General features: G+C 44.8%; 1 long non-coding RNA gene across 1 annotated transcript in view; it reads right to left on the bottom strand.

Annotated features, from left to right (window-relative positions):
• LOC113956284 overlaps positions 1 to 5,410 on the bottom strand; it is a 41,654-nt gene extending 36,244 nt beyond the window's left edge. The window contains exon 1 of the long non-coding RNA XR_003530795.1: positions 5,316 to 5,410. This is a non-coding gene — a long non-coding RNA (uncharacterized LOC113956284). The remainder of the gene's footprint in view (positions 1 to 5,315) is intronic.
• Positions 5,411 to 13,687: the final 8,277 nt, after the last annotated feature.

Raw genomic sequence — 13,687 nt, 5'->3', positions numbered from 1 at the left:
GCCCAGGAGTGCCCACAGCTTTCACTGAATGACTTTGCACGCAGTGACATCACATCTTCTCACTCCACAAATTACTCCTTAGGGCCTGGGGTCTGCTGGTATTTGTTTGAGTGATGATACTCTGTGTAGTTTGTGAGACAGAACAAACAGGAGGCTTAAATGTGCCTAAAGATTTGTGAACTGCTGATCCTACCGAAAGGACACCCTGTGTTGCTTTTACAACAGAAATACATGGATTTTTTATGGTAGTTCTTCTATCTTGAGCAAAATGTTTGTGCCCAAACCCTATGTTACAGAAATGCACAGACCTTTCCACTCACACAGCTGGGATGGGGAAGGTAAAGCTCACAAAAGGGTCTTGTTTTAAATCTTGCATTCAATAAACTGCTAGAAGAACAAAATGAAAACAAGCTATTGTGTTAATCTCCAGATTAGCCCTCATAGTCTGTCAATTTAATACTGATTAGTAAACAATGTCCATAATTAAGCTGTTGTTGGAGACACAAATGCCCCACGAGCCCGAACTAATGCGTAGTATTCAATCCTTTTACAAAGGATGGCAGATACAATTCCAGGAATGTTAATGCTGTCAAGTATCCATGATGTACATAACAAAAGAGAAGGCAGAGAGTTGAGGTAATTAAGCTCACACTAGACCTTCTCTCCAACCTGTACGTGTTTATTGACTAAATGTTATTAGGTGCAGTAAATAAAATGCCACTGAGTCGTGGGACCAAAAATGGGACGAAGTTTATGGGGCCGTCAAACCCTGGATTCCCCTGGCATCAAAGCACACACATCCCCTTTGCTAAGGCCAGTGACATTAATGTGCATGACAGGGGTCCATGGGGCCGTGGTCCCCTAATTGTTTAGGAGACCTTTTAGTCTGGTTGCAGACTGCATGTCTTGGTATTTGTGGAGCTAATTGCACTAAAATCCGCCAGCACAGTGTTTGCAGTGATGGGTTAACTCATTTATCCTCGGGATAATACTCAGCTCTTTGTCAGCCTGGTCTCCCGCGTTCACTCCCGACTGTCACCCCAGATGTGGAGGAGGAAACAGGCTTCCAGCAGTGCTGCCCAGGGAAACGCCCTGACTGCACATGTGCAAGAGCAGAAACATTGAAATGGGAAACAAAACCATTTTTCTGAGTGTTTCCATTACTGGGAACCTGTGCTGCTTTTCTCATGAGGGTCACAAAGCCCAGTGTGGAGTTTAGACCCTGATAAACTCCAACAGCTGGGACAAGCAGAGGTGTTTGGCTGGGCTCCTCTCACTTTAGCCTTCTATACTGAATCTTGTGGATCTTGGGTTGGAATGAGATGATCTTTAAGGTCCCTTCCAACCCTAACCATTCCATGATTCTATGACTCAGTTTTGAGCTAGTCCTGTGCAGCACAGCCCAGACAGGGTAATGCTCTGGGTTCCTTGTGACATCCTTTATTTCCCCTCAAGAAAAAAAATCAAGGTGGAAATATTTATAAGCAATCTTTTGGTTTGATTTCAATATTTTTGAATTGCACTAGTTATATCTGAAAAGTGACAGAACGCATACAAATATTTTTTTCCTAACACGGACTCTAATATTTACAAACTTCAGAGTGAAAGGAATTAAATATTCCTTTGGACATTTTTCCAGAGTCCTAGATTTATGGTATCTTCTTAGACTTCTTGGCTCATGTTTACAAACATGAAAATAACTAATAAAATCATAACTGTAGCAATTCAGAAGCACTTTCTGCCCAGGGATCTCAAATGTCTTGACTCACACAGTGTCACCGAGCAAGTTTCCTATGGGATGGGATGTATTGATAGCCCCATTGTACAGTTTGGACATCTGCAAATTAAATTGTTTTGCCAAAGGTCAGAAAGAGCATAAATTAGTGGTAGAACTGGGAAAAATACTCAACAGTGTCTTCCCCACTCTCCATCCCAGGCTACTCATGGAAATGCAGAACAGCACTGAGTGGCTTCCTGTTTGGACATGTGGGTTTGATTAAGGCAGGCCACAAGTTCCCAGAATTTTTGGCCAGGTGGTGACTTAGCTTTTGGGTGTTACAGAAGCACAGCACCTCTGCCCTTCCCTCCTGCCACAGTGCAAACCCCCCTGCAAACAGGGAGCAGCCCTGACTCGTCCACAGAATGGAGAGGGGAGGACATGGGATGGGAATGTGCAAGGAGAGGTGAGGGGCAGCACCAGACCACAGCACACCAATTTATTTTGGCTTAGACTGCTATGGAATCACAGGCTCAGTGGAAAATGCTCCTTCTAGAAAAAGAGCCAACCAGCCAGTATTCCCATCCCTTGAGCAGACTCATAACTAACACTACTGAGGCACAGCCTTGTCCCATATTTTAAACGCCTCTCCGACACCCAAAAAGACTTTTTTCCTTACACGAGGAGCAAGACTTGTTCTGTCTCCATAAAACCTACAGGAAAAAAAAAGCTACAGGTTTCTGCAGCAGCTCATTTGGGGTGGTTTTGTGGATGTAGGAGAGATGGCATGAAGCACGCTGGAGGCAGAAAGTGTCACTGTGACAACAAGCCTGTTGGGCAGCCAACCAGGGTCAGTGTAATGTTCTCAGAGTACCTTCAGTGTGCCTGGAAGTCACTCAGACCCTGGGGAAATGTGGCCTTGCCAAGGAGTTCAGCAGTCCCTGAACACAGGTTTCCCCAGCCTGAGCCTTTCCAGAAAGCTGCCTGTCTGCCTCACTCACCCATCCCGAGCTGTCAGAACAGGAGCAGGTGAGACAACAAAGCACAAAAACACAGCTCAAGTCTCTCTGGGTCACACGGTGGAACTTCAAAGGGAACAGAGGCAGCAGCTGACAGAGAAGGAAATTTGGGGTTGGGACTGAAGTACAGAAGTGAGAACTAGAAAGTATAAAAGTTTTTCCCATTTGACACAGGAAAGTCACACAAGAGGCTGCCAGAACTTTACTGAGCCATGCGGGAGATTAATAGAGGAATAACCTCCTTTTCCACTTACTGTCCTGCTTACACTGGGAAGGGCTGTTTAGATGAAGACTGAGTTCTGCTGAAGAAAGCACATTTGCCAAATTAACCCCATTTTGAACACATTAGCAGAAAAACAAAAGTAAGGATAAACTGTAGTCCCACTTCACATTTCAAGTGCATCCGAATGAAACAGGAACTTCTCATTGCTCAGCAGGAAAGAAATATGTGCTTGTCCCTGGACTCATAAAAGAAATGGAAGTTGACCTCATATTTCCCCTTATTGTTTTAATTGTCTCATCATACTTGATTACAATTTGCAGACAACTTGGGGGTACTTAGATGAGAGATGCAACAGAAGCACTCACGTAGAGTATTTTAGAAAAATATTTATCCCCTTTCTATATAAGAATATGGACAGGCACATGAAAATTGCTGTCTCTTTTTCCTGCCAGCCACAGCCAAGAGCTAATGATTCATATGTAAAAGCAAAAATGCCATAATGCACTTAACCAGATGTGGAAAGCTGAAAATGGAGGTGTGAGTGGATAGCTGTCCTTAGCTCCTCAGTGTTGCAGTCATCTCTTTCCTTAAGACCTGGAGTGGAAGAGCTTGAAACTTCTCCATACCAAACAAAGACAGCCCCTCTCGGTAAGAGAGTCAGCTCTTTACAAAAATAAATCGTTAGCTGCAATATCCTCTAGGCTGGCTGAAAGCTGGTTGCAAATCTGCTCTTTAACATTCACACAGAGCTCTGGTACCACCCAGTGCACCAAGAGGCAAATAATTACCTGAAGCACGACTCACCAAGACACACCCCTGAGCTCCTCAGGCCAAATCTCAGCACAAGAGCAAATTGTGCCAACAGCAGCTTTTTCCTGACTCTTCAAGCACAGGGAGCTGAAGGGAGGCTCAGGCAGAGTGGAAATGTGCAAAGTTACTTACTCTGCAAACATCCTCTCCTGGATCCAGCAATACCTGTGGAAAATGGGACAGCCTTCAGCCCTGTCAGCTTCCTAGGAAAATTGCTCATGGAAGCAATGTATATCAGGAAGAATTAGTGAAGGTCTGCTATTTATGTCCTTTAAATTAGCCCTCGTCCCTGAGCCTGACACAGGACTCACATGAGCAGCTTGCTGGGACAGCTGGGGTGGCTGTGAGGAGGCAGAGGGGCAGGTGAGCAGCTGGAGCAGGTTGGCACAAACCTCCTTCCACACCTCACCTGCTGTGCAGTGCAGGATCTGCCTCCATCAAGAGAGATCCACATGTAGGGAAGTCAAGCCTCACCGCTCTGCTACACAATTTCAACTTCACCTTGGGCAAAATGTTTGGATCCAGATCCTTCAGGGACTGTCTTTACAGAGCCTTAAGTTACTACTCAGAATTATACAATTCAATAGGTTTGTCATCTAGGTTAAAAATTTTCTGTGTTACACTTGTTACAGTGAAAAATAAGACAGCATCCCTTCCTTGCTTCTCTGGAATGTTATAGGAATAAACATAAGTCTCTGAGATGCCAGGGTAAGTATCTACAGAAAGAGACATTTGATAAAGTTAACAGAGCTTGTATTAAAATGTCTTTTGAAAAACAGAGGGTTTAGCTGAGCTCTCTGATCATACACTGTCTGTCCTCTCCACACACACCCCCACTTGCTCATTTTAGCCATAAGTGACCAGACTGAGAGTAAGAGGCTTCAGAGAAATTAAAGACACTGAATTTTTTAAAAGCAGGTACTTTTTCTCTGTTACAGGACAGAGAGTGTAGCAGTGTGTCCCACCACAGAGAAAACCCTGTGGGACAAGCTCAGCCCCCATCAGGCAGCAGGAACCCAGAGGGCAAAGAGCCTTTACCTCTGCCCAAACACAGAAAAACTTTAACCAGAAACTCCAGTAATGAGATGCACCAATAGAGAGACCACAATTTGCCAAAATTCTTGTTTAAAAATCCTTTTCACTCTTTCACCCTTTATCAGTTTGTCTCTCTTTTGTGAGCATTTTGAGGACATGGTTTATTGTTGAACATGGTGGTGGTGCTGGGTTGATTGCTGGACTTGATAATCTTAGAGGTCTTTCCCCACCTTAACAATTTGATGATTCCTCTATCTTTTCTTCTGCATTTCATACAGGGTCACCAGACTGCAGAGATTAAATCTCCCATTTTTCTTGCTCCATCGGTTCAGCAGTAACAACAAGGCCAAACCATTTGATATCTACAGTCCCACACTCCCTGTGTGGTTCCACCCACATCTGAAATTCCAGGTGCTCTCCCATCCTGGCTCACAGAGGGTTCCTACCCCGTGGCCTCTAATCTGTGAAGAGTTCCCACAGTCCTTCCCAGGGGGATGCAGAGCACACTCACCTCTGCAGCACTGCTGAGGCTTTTCTCTCCAGCTGAACTGGAACAATCAATTCCAGCAATCAAAGGCACGTGGAGTTTCTCAGCCAGGGCTGGACCAAACAACCCTGTGTAAAAGCCACCAAGAACTGTGTGAAAATCTCTCTTGCCTCTTATTCAACTCCATTTTCACTTTTTGCCTTCTTAAGCTGTTGCAAGGTCAGCTGTGATAAAATATTCTGGAGCGATCCACAATTTTGTTATTTGCTAAAGTTACTCAGAAAAAGGTCAATTGCCCTATTTCACATCATCCAGTAGTTTCCAAACAACATGTTATCTAAATACTGATTAGCTGCACTGAATCATTGGTTTTCACACTGTTAAGCCAAACCCACTTGAATAATTTTTGAATATTTTAGTTCTCCCTTTGCAAATCAAGATCCTACTTACTCCAATTCGTGTTCCATAAGCTTCCAAGGACCAACTGCTGCAGTTTGCTGTAGGTCTGATCCCATGATAAATCTCAGTTACCCATTTCTCCTGTAGTTGTAGAGGCAGAATTCCCTGTCTACTCAGATGAGGCTGTTTGTCCTTCAAATCTGATTGTTCCTCATTCCCCAAATGCAGGAACATGGGAGGTGCTCTGGAGCAGAAATAAGAAGGAAACACATCACCCCTAAATTTAGGCAGGTTAGTGAGAATTAAGAAATTGTAGGATATTTTTCTGTAAGCAGGGACCCAGGCAAAGTTTATTCTATGCCATTCTATGCCAGTTAGAGTTTGTTAAACAGCTTCAAGGGACTTTGAATCACTTCACAGATGAAATGAGCTGAAGTTTTTGTGTCAGTTCTCATTTGCCAGGCAACAATCATAACAGAGGCAGCAGTTACACCCTGGAAGGGTGGAGGAGTGGGGTTACAGGGCAGAGGATCCACAGCAACTGTCACCCATCATCTCTGCTGGTGGTTCCAACTATCAGCAACCACGAATGCCATGGAAAATCCTACTGCATTCGCTCCTGAAGGCATTCCCTAAGGGAGGAGGAAAGTAGGTTATAATTTGCTTCAGGAAAACTGGGCATTACTCCATCAAGACAGAAAAAAAAAAAAAAAAGTGATATTTTAAAAGAAGATCATGAAATCAGATGCCATCTTGTGGCCAAACCCCATGGAATTGCTACGGGAGATACAACCCCGAACACAAAACACACAATAAACACACAGACAAAAGAGAAGAAATGAGGGATTAAATGACTGGTGACAAACTATGGAGACTTTAATCTCCAGGTCTGTAGTTCTCTGTTCAGTGTTATCCTGTTTGCAGGTGTAGAACCAATTCCTCCACAGTTCTGACAGTTAAACTCCAGTAAAAGGTTTAATTAACAAAGGGGTCTTTAAGGCCCCTTCCAACACAGACCATATTGTGTTTCTATGATCTATGCATAGAAAACACTTTTTTGGCCTTTTAGGTGATTTCAGATCACCTCTCATGTCACTTATGACTGGCTGTATGAAACCACCTCACAATCAGGTAAAGCCTTTACTGTCACAATTACTATCATTCCTGTTTTGCAAACCAGAAATCACAGGATCATGGAATGGTTTGGGTTGGAAGGGACCTTAAAGCTCATCCATTTCCAATCCCCTGCCATGGGCAGGGACACCTTCCACTAGCCCAGGTTGCTCCAAGCCCCGTCCAACCTGGCCTGGAACACTCCCAGGGATGGGGCAGCCACAGCTTCTCTGGGCAACCTGTGCCAGGGCCTCACCACCCTCACAGGGAAGTATTCCTTTCCAATATCCCATCTAACCCTGCCCTGTGGCAGTGGGAAGCCATTTCCCCTTGTCCTGGCACTCCAGGCCCTAGTGCATCACCATTAAATAATTTGACCCTCCCATTGCACTGTAGGAGGACCCCAATTCCTGACTGTGCTCATCACAAATATAAAAATATAACATAATTCCAGGCACACAGTGACACTGAAGCCTCAGGGATATCTGGAAGATACACCAGAGGACCCACAGGAGACCCAGGCCTTCTCCAGAGTGACAACTGGAGCCCAGGTGGGACATCTTACAGCATGAAAATGGTGCTAGATTCCCATTTTTTAGGGAAATTACCTGTTCCTACTGCATGGAAACATACAGGATTATACATCTGAACACAAAAAATCCATTTGAGCTGGTAACAGCAGCAGTTGTGAGCAAGGGGTTAACCAGCAGCCATTAGTACAGTGAGGAAATTACCCCAACAGAAGTATAATCCACATGGTAGAAGACAAGTGTTATTCACAAGTTATTAATAAAAGAGACCAAAAAGAAGGCAATGCTGTACTGTTCTGTTAATCTCATAAGCCCAGATGTTCGTGAAATGAAAAACAGCCCAAGTACATGACCTTTCATACTGATGTAAAGGAATGTTTAAGATATGATGGGATGTTATATATCATAGGACGTTAAAAACATCACGGAGAAAATCCAGTGTGCACAGCAAAAACGCAAAGAATCGAATACTTACAAAAAGATCTACCTGATAAATGTAAAAAAAAAAAAGAAAATCAGATTATAAATTTCCATAATTGTTATTTTACACAATTTTATAGATATCATGGGGCCAAAGTACAGACGTGGCAGGAATCACTATGGCAGAGCATTGCTGGAATTTCTTGCACTTTCTCTTAGTGTGAAAGGAAATGTTCATTCTTGGGAAGGCATGTGATGCTCTGATTTTATGCATAATAAAATCTTATGCAGAAAGCACCCTACATGCAAAAGAAATATAAAAATCTGTGCACCCTATTGCAGCCTGTCCTTGGAGTCAGTTCTTGAGGTAATCAACTCATTCGGAAGCAAATTAGTTTGGGAATTAGGAGACCTGGAGACCGTAAAATAAAATTTCTCTGGATGCTGGTCACCCTTTTCTGTTCCAGCCCTGGTGAACAAAACACAAGTGAAGAGCCAGAGGTACTGTGGGGAGATCAGAAGGAAAATCTGTGTGTGCAGACAGCAAAGAATCCAGACAGGATCTCTTGGTCTTCCCCTTGTTTCTTTTCCTTTCAGATGCTTCGGAGTAGAACATGTGGTTTACACTCCTCTTCGTGTAAACTTCTCCGGGGTGATCCCAGACACAGGGCAGGCCCTCTGTAAACAAGGTGGACAAAGCTGGGCCTCAGAGCCTGGGGGAACACGTGTCTATTGTAGCTCTTTATTGCCCACACCACCTGGTCCATGCGGATTCCGCGGCCACAGCCCGGCACAGACCTTGGAAGGGATGGGATAAAGGCAAAGGAACTCACCAAAACCTCAAATCCTCTCCCAGCACCCCCATCCTTGCTGACACTGGAACAACGTGGCCCCAAGGAGGGGGGTGTGGGGCAGGTTTGGGAGGTCAGTTTACACCCGGGTCAGCTTATACGTGAGTGTATACAGTACAGGGGTCTGTTTTCTATTTGCTTGTCAAATACCAACACCATAAAGAAAGGAATAGTACTAAATCCACCATTTTAACCTTACACATACCCACAATTACAGCTGAAATAACTCAGCAATTTTTGAGTTATATGAGTGCAAAGAAAGCATCTGTAACCAATCACCTATTTTTTGTTGGTGCCTTTTTTTTTTTTTTTTTTTTTTTATTTTATATTAAAAATTTTGAATGTACTTTTAATTTTTTTTTATTTTTTAAAAAAAAAAAAAAAAGCACAACACATGTGCTCTCAGGCTGAAAACACACATGCCAAATTCAGCCTGGAGAGAATTTTTACGGCTGAGTTATAAACCCCTGAAAAATAGGGATTTATAATGGAAACGCTGACAGACCATTAACTACAATAATAACATAAATGGAGCAATAGAATTTCCAAGTTATCTCCTTTTTGTTTGTGTCAGCATTCCTGCACCAAGAGCCTGTGTAACACACACAGAGCATTAGCAGCACATCACTGAAGGTTCTCTCCTACGGAGGTCATGGGATGCAGAGGAAAACACAGCAGAGGAAGGAGTGAGGCACAACCTGTGTGATGCATGTCTTGGGGTGCACCACATCCTCAATCAGCTCTAACTGGATACAGGATATCTAGGATATTGATTATATCCTGTCTATCTCTTACTGGACGTAGATTTTTGGGAGGAATCCTTCCACCAAGCACGTAGCAGACACCAGTTTCACCTGTATCCACAGGAGAGCGAGGCGCTGCCGGCCGATCCCACGCACTTCCACTGCCCAGCACGAGGATTGCTCTGAGCTTTCTGTGGGACCCACAAAAGAGAGAGGGAGATGCTAACTGGGCATGAAAACGGGGCACAGGAGGATTGTTAAAGACTGGAACTGCACTTCGTGTGCTCTTGCTTTAAAAGCTCCAGCTCTGCCTTCTCTGGGAAGATGAATAGACTGAAAATATGCAAACTGTCACACTGCTCAAGTTAATTTGTTCCCTGTTACAGACGGGGACGAGTTGTTTAAAAATAAAATAAGTGGCAGCTAATGCTGCAGGATCTGTACATTGTTCACCCTTACAAGAAAAAAGCTCTTAGTGGTGAAGCTGTTTAGCTGTTTATGCCTTCCTATCACTGGCAGTTATAACAAAGTACATATTCCTTATGAAAACAGAATTTCAAATTCATGGAATCACAGACTGGTTTGAGTTGGAAGGGAACTTAGAGAACATCTCATTCCAGCCTCCTGCCATGGGCAGGGACACTTTCCACTAGCCCAGGTTGCTCCAAGCCCCATCCAACCTGGCCTTGGACACTTCCAGAGATTTCCCTGGGCAATCTGTGCCAGGGTCTCACCACTCTCACAGGAAAAATTTCTCCAAATTATTCTGCATGGGGTTGATACTGGGAGTGAAGGAGGATGACAGATCCATGTACAGTGAGGATTTGCCAGATTCAGGGTTTTGGAAGATAATCCAATACAATCAGCATCTGGTTTGTTCCCTGCCTCGTTTGTCCTACACATCCTAAAGCACCTGACATAACATAGCCAGTATCGTTCCCATTTTACAGATGGTTAAAGAAAGGCACAGAGGTGAAATAAATTCCTCAATATTACATATCAGATTTCTTCCAAAACCCAGGAAAAGAACCAAGTTTTCTCCTTGTTTTAGTAACCTCTGCTGTACAAACCCCAGATTTCAATCTTTTCCACTTTGAGGGTAAAAAGGCTCAATAAGGCCCTAGAGTTGACATAACTCATCTGCTTCAGAAAAGCCCTGGTTCACTCCAGAAGTGGAGAGAAATTCTCGCATCACAAACACTGTTTTCTTCACAAAAATCCTTTCCCATGTGAAGAGTAAGTTTGAACAAAAGCATGCTCTTTTTCTGCTAATATCATCACCGATCCTGACAGTCCCTCCTCTGACATCCACCAGCTCCCTCAACAGGGAACCATTCTCTTAGAAAGCACTATTCCCTGTTATCTGCATGGAAAGAAGGAAAACCTGTGGTTGTAATGACTCAAGCTGCTTCACTGAGCCCTTCTGCCACTACTGCTCTGCTTTTGTCCAGCACATGTGTCCAAGCCTCGTCAGTGCTCAGGATACTTGGCAGGCCCAGCTCCCTTTGACCCCCTCGCACTCCACAGAACTGCTCCCGCCGGTGCTCCCGCCACTGTTTGGATCGGGGAGCTCGGAGATGACACGTGGCTGTGCCTGTTGTTTACAGCCCAGGATAACACAACAGACGTCCAGTTGTCCCGGTGCCTCGCCAAGATTAGCACGTGGAAGAGCAGGAGCTGGCTGAAGCTGAGGCTCGGCAGGACAGAGGTCAGGGCTTGCGGGCAGAGGGAAGTGCTCCGAGGAGCGCTGCGGTTCCTTCGGAGCGAGGACACGTGCTCAGGGGTTACCAAGAGAATCCAGCTTCCAGAAGGTTTCTCTTTCCATATTGATACTGAGCTCTCCGGCAGCAACATCTGGGAGAAATGCTTTATATCCAGGTGACGGCCCAGCCTCAGGGATAAATGCCTTCCTCACTTCCCAGCTGGTTATGGCACTGTGGTCCATTGGGACTTTGAGCATCGGCACCAAGGAACCTCCAGCTGGTACCAAGGGCTGCAGCACAACTTCCTTCCCACAGCAACTACGGGCAGGTTGTTTCCTTGCTCTCACACTGGCTGTCCATAAAATACTCTCTTGAGTTCATGGAATCCCAGAATGGTTTGGGTTGGAAGAGAACTTAAAGATCATCTCGTTCCCACCCCCTGCCATGGGCAGGGACACCTTCCACTAGACCAGGTTGCTCCAAGCCCTGTCCAACCTGGCCTTGGACACTTCCAGGGATCCAGGGGCAGCCACAGCTTCTCTGGGCAACCTGTGCCAGGGCCTCACCACCCTTACAGCCAAAAATTCCTTCCCAATATCCCATCTATCCCTGTCCTCTGGCAGTGGGAAGCCATTCCCCCTTGTCCTGTCCCTCCAGGCCCTTGTCCAAAGTCTCTCTCCAGATCTCTTGTAAGCCCCACTTAGGCACTGGAAGGACACAAAGGGAGTTCTGGACTCAGAGGAAGTTCTCACCCTTATTTTCAAGGGACCAAATAGCACAAAGAAAACCAGTCTAGAAGCCCAGTGCCACCTCCAGAGTTCCCTTCTCAAGGATTCTGTCACAGCTGACTTTAAAATGAGTATTATTGCCCTGCAAATAGAGCTGCCAGGCAGTAGGACATTTTCTGCTGTACCCAAGCCTTTCCACCTTCTTTTCCATAGGAAAAATGCACAGCTCAACTCACCCAACAAACAGCAAACCAAAGGGAGCCTTCCTCCATTAACTTTTCTTCCCACATTTACACAATCCATGCACTGCCATGCTTCAGAACTGGAAAGAAGTAGGGGTTTCTTGCAAATAATCACCAGAAGTGAAGCAGAGAAGCAGGCAACAGTGCTAACCTGGCAGCTGACTGCACTGGGGAATGGCAATTCCCAGAGGGAAAGCTCACCTCAGCAGTCCCCAGCTTTGCTGGCACTGCCTGGAAAAGGTTGGCATCTTGGAGCTTGATAATAGGGTATTAATCATGTTCTTGTCCTGTAGAGTCACCATCAAAGTCAAACAGCAACACCGAGAGGAACAGGAAATGCTGAATTAAGGTAACACTTCCCCCCTACAAACCACCACTCCAAACTAATCCTGTCCCTCAGCTGTGCCAATCCCTGGAAATCAGGTTTCTCAGGCTGTTTGAAATCTGGAGCAGCCAGCTCCAAAGCGAGCAGTAAGTGCACGGCTTCCAGCCACACTTGCAGTGCCTCCCTGCCAACTCCATCCTCCCCAGAGCCAGGTTCACGAGGCACAGCAGAATCTGGGGGCAAAGTGGAACAGATGCAGGGAAGGGTTTCTCCTGCTTTGAGGTTTCAGCAGGAATGCTCCAGACAGCTTTGGTGAGGGCTGATGGGAAGGGGCAGAGCTCAGCACCTGCCCTCGCTGTGTCATGGCGACAAGGACAGACTTTCACCACGTGCAGCCTTGGCTTTAAAAGCTACAGAACCCTTTCTAAGAGATTCATAATAACACAGAGTTGTTTGAATTACTGAAAAATAGAGGGACTAGGGTTTTTTTCTTTATTTTATTTTTATGCAGTGCTTCGATTGGTTCGGTTATTTGTTTCACTACAGGAGATCAAAAATAATTCTGATGTTCACAATGAGCAGTAAAGGCCACTGAAATATGCTGGAGTAAGTTTAAAAGCAGGTGGTTACCTTATTAAGTGTTAAATATTCAGAGCTGAAATATGAGTCTGTTTCCATCTAGGGCATGCAGTAAATGGCTTCCACATATGCATAACAGCCCATTAGCACAATAAAAAAAAATTAGTTACCCAGTTGAAATTAGAAAAAATAGGTATTAAATGTAAATTTCAAAGGATCAGTTTTATTTTAAGAGCCGTTGTTCCAGCTGGATAGTCATGGACTCCCTAATCTAAACAAATGCAGCACAATGGAAATTATTCCTTGGAATTCTTCAACCCACAGAGTATTTGTGGGAGGGTGAGGGGGGCGAGGGGACAGAGAGGTTTGGACTCATCAGATGCATGACAAAGAACCTTCAAATTTTCATTTCCTAAAGAGTTTGGGGATTCCATGGGCAGAAAAGCAGCTCTCCAGGGCAAGGTACCTCCTCGAGTCTGCAACACCAATAGAATTCACTCCTCTCAACATTTTGATGGCACTGTACCAGGTCTCACCTCTGCACGAAGTTACCCCCTGCAAAATTAATTTGCTGAACTTTAACTGACTCCTTTGGAGTGAAATGTTCACTGGCAGGTGGGCTCTAAAGGGACGAGTATCCAAGCTTAATAAACACGCAGTCTATCAGCTCGTGTGTGTTTTAATAACCGTCACAATTTTGCAGGTATTCGAAAAACCCAAAATAATTCTATTTTTACAACAACCTGTGGCAAGTCAGATCGGG

This window comes from Corapipo altera, unplaced genomic scaffold (assembly GCF_003945725.1).
Source record: "Corapipo altera isolate COAL_440 unplaced genomic scaffold, ASM394572v1 169, whole genome shotgun sequence".
Classification (NCBI taxonomy): domain Eukaryota; kingdom Metazoa; phylum Chordata; class Aves; order Passeriformes; family Pipridae; genus Corapipo; species Corapipo altera.
This window is presented reverse-complemented; position numbering and strand designations above follow the sequence as displayed.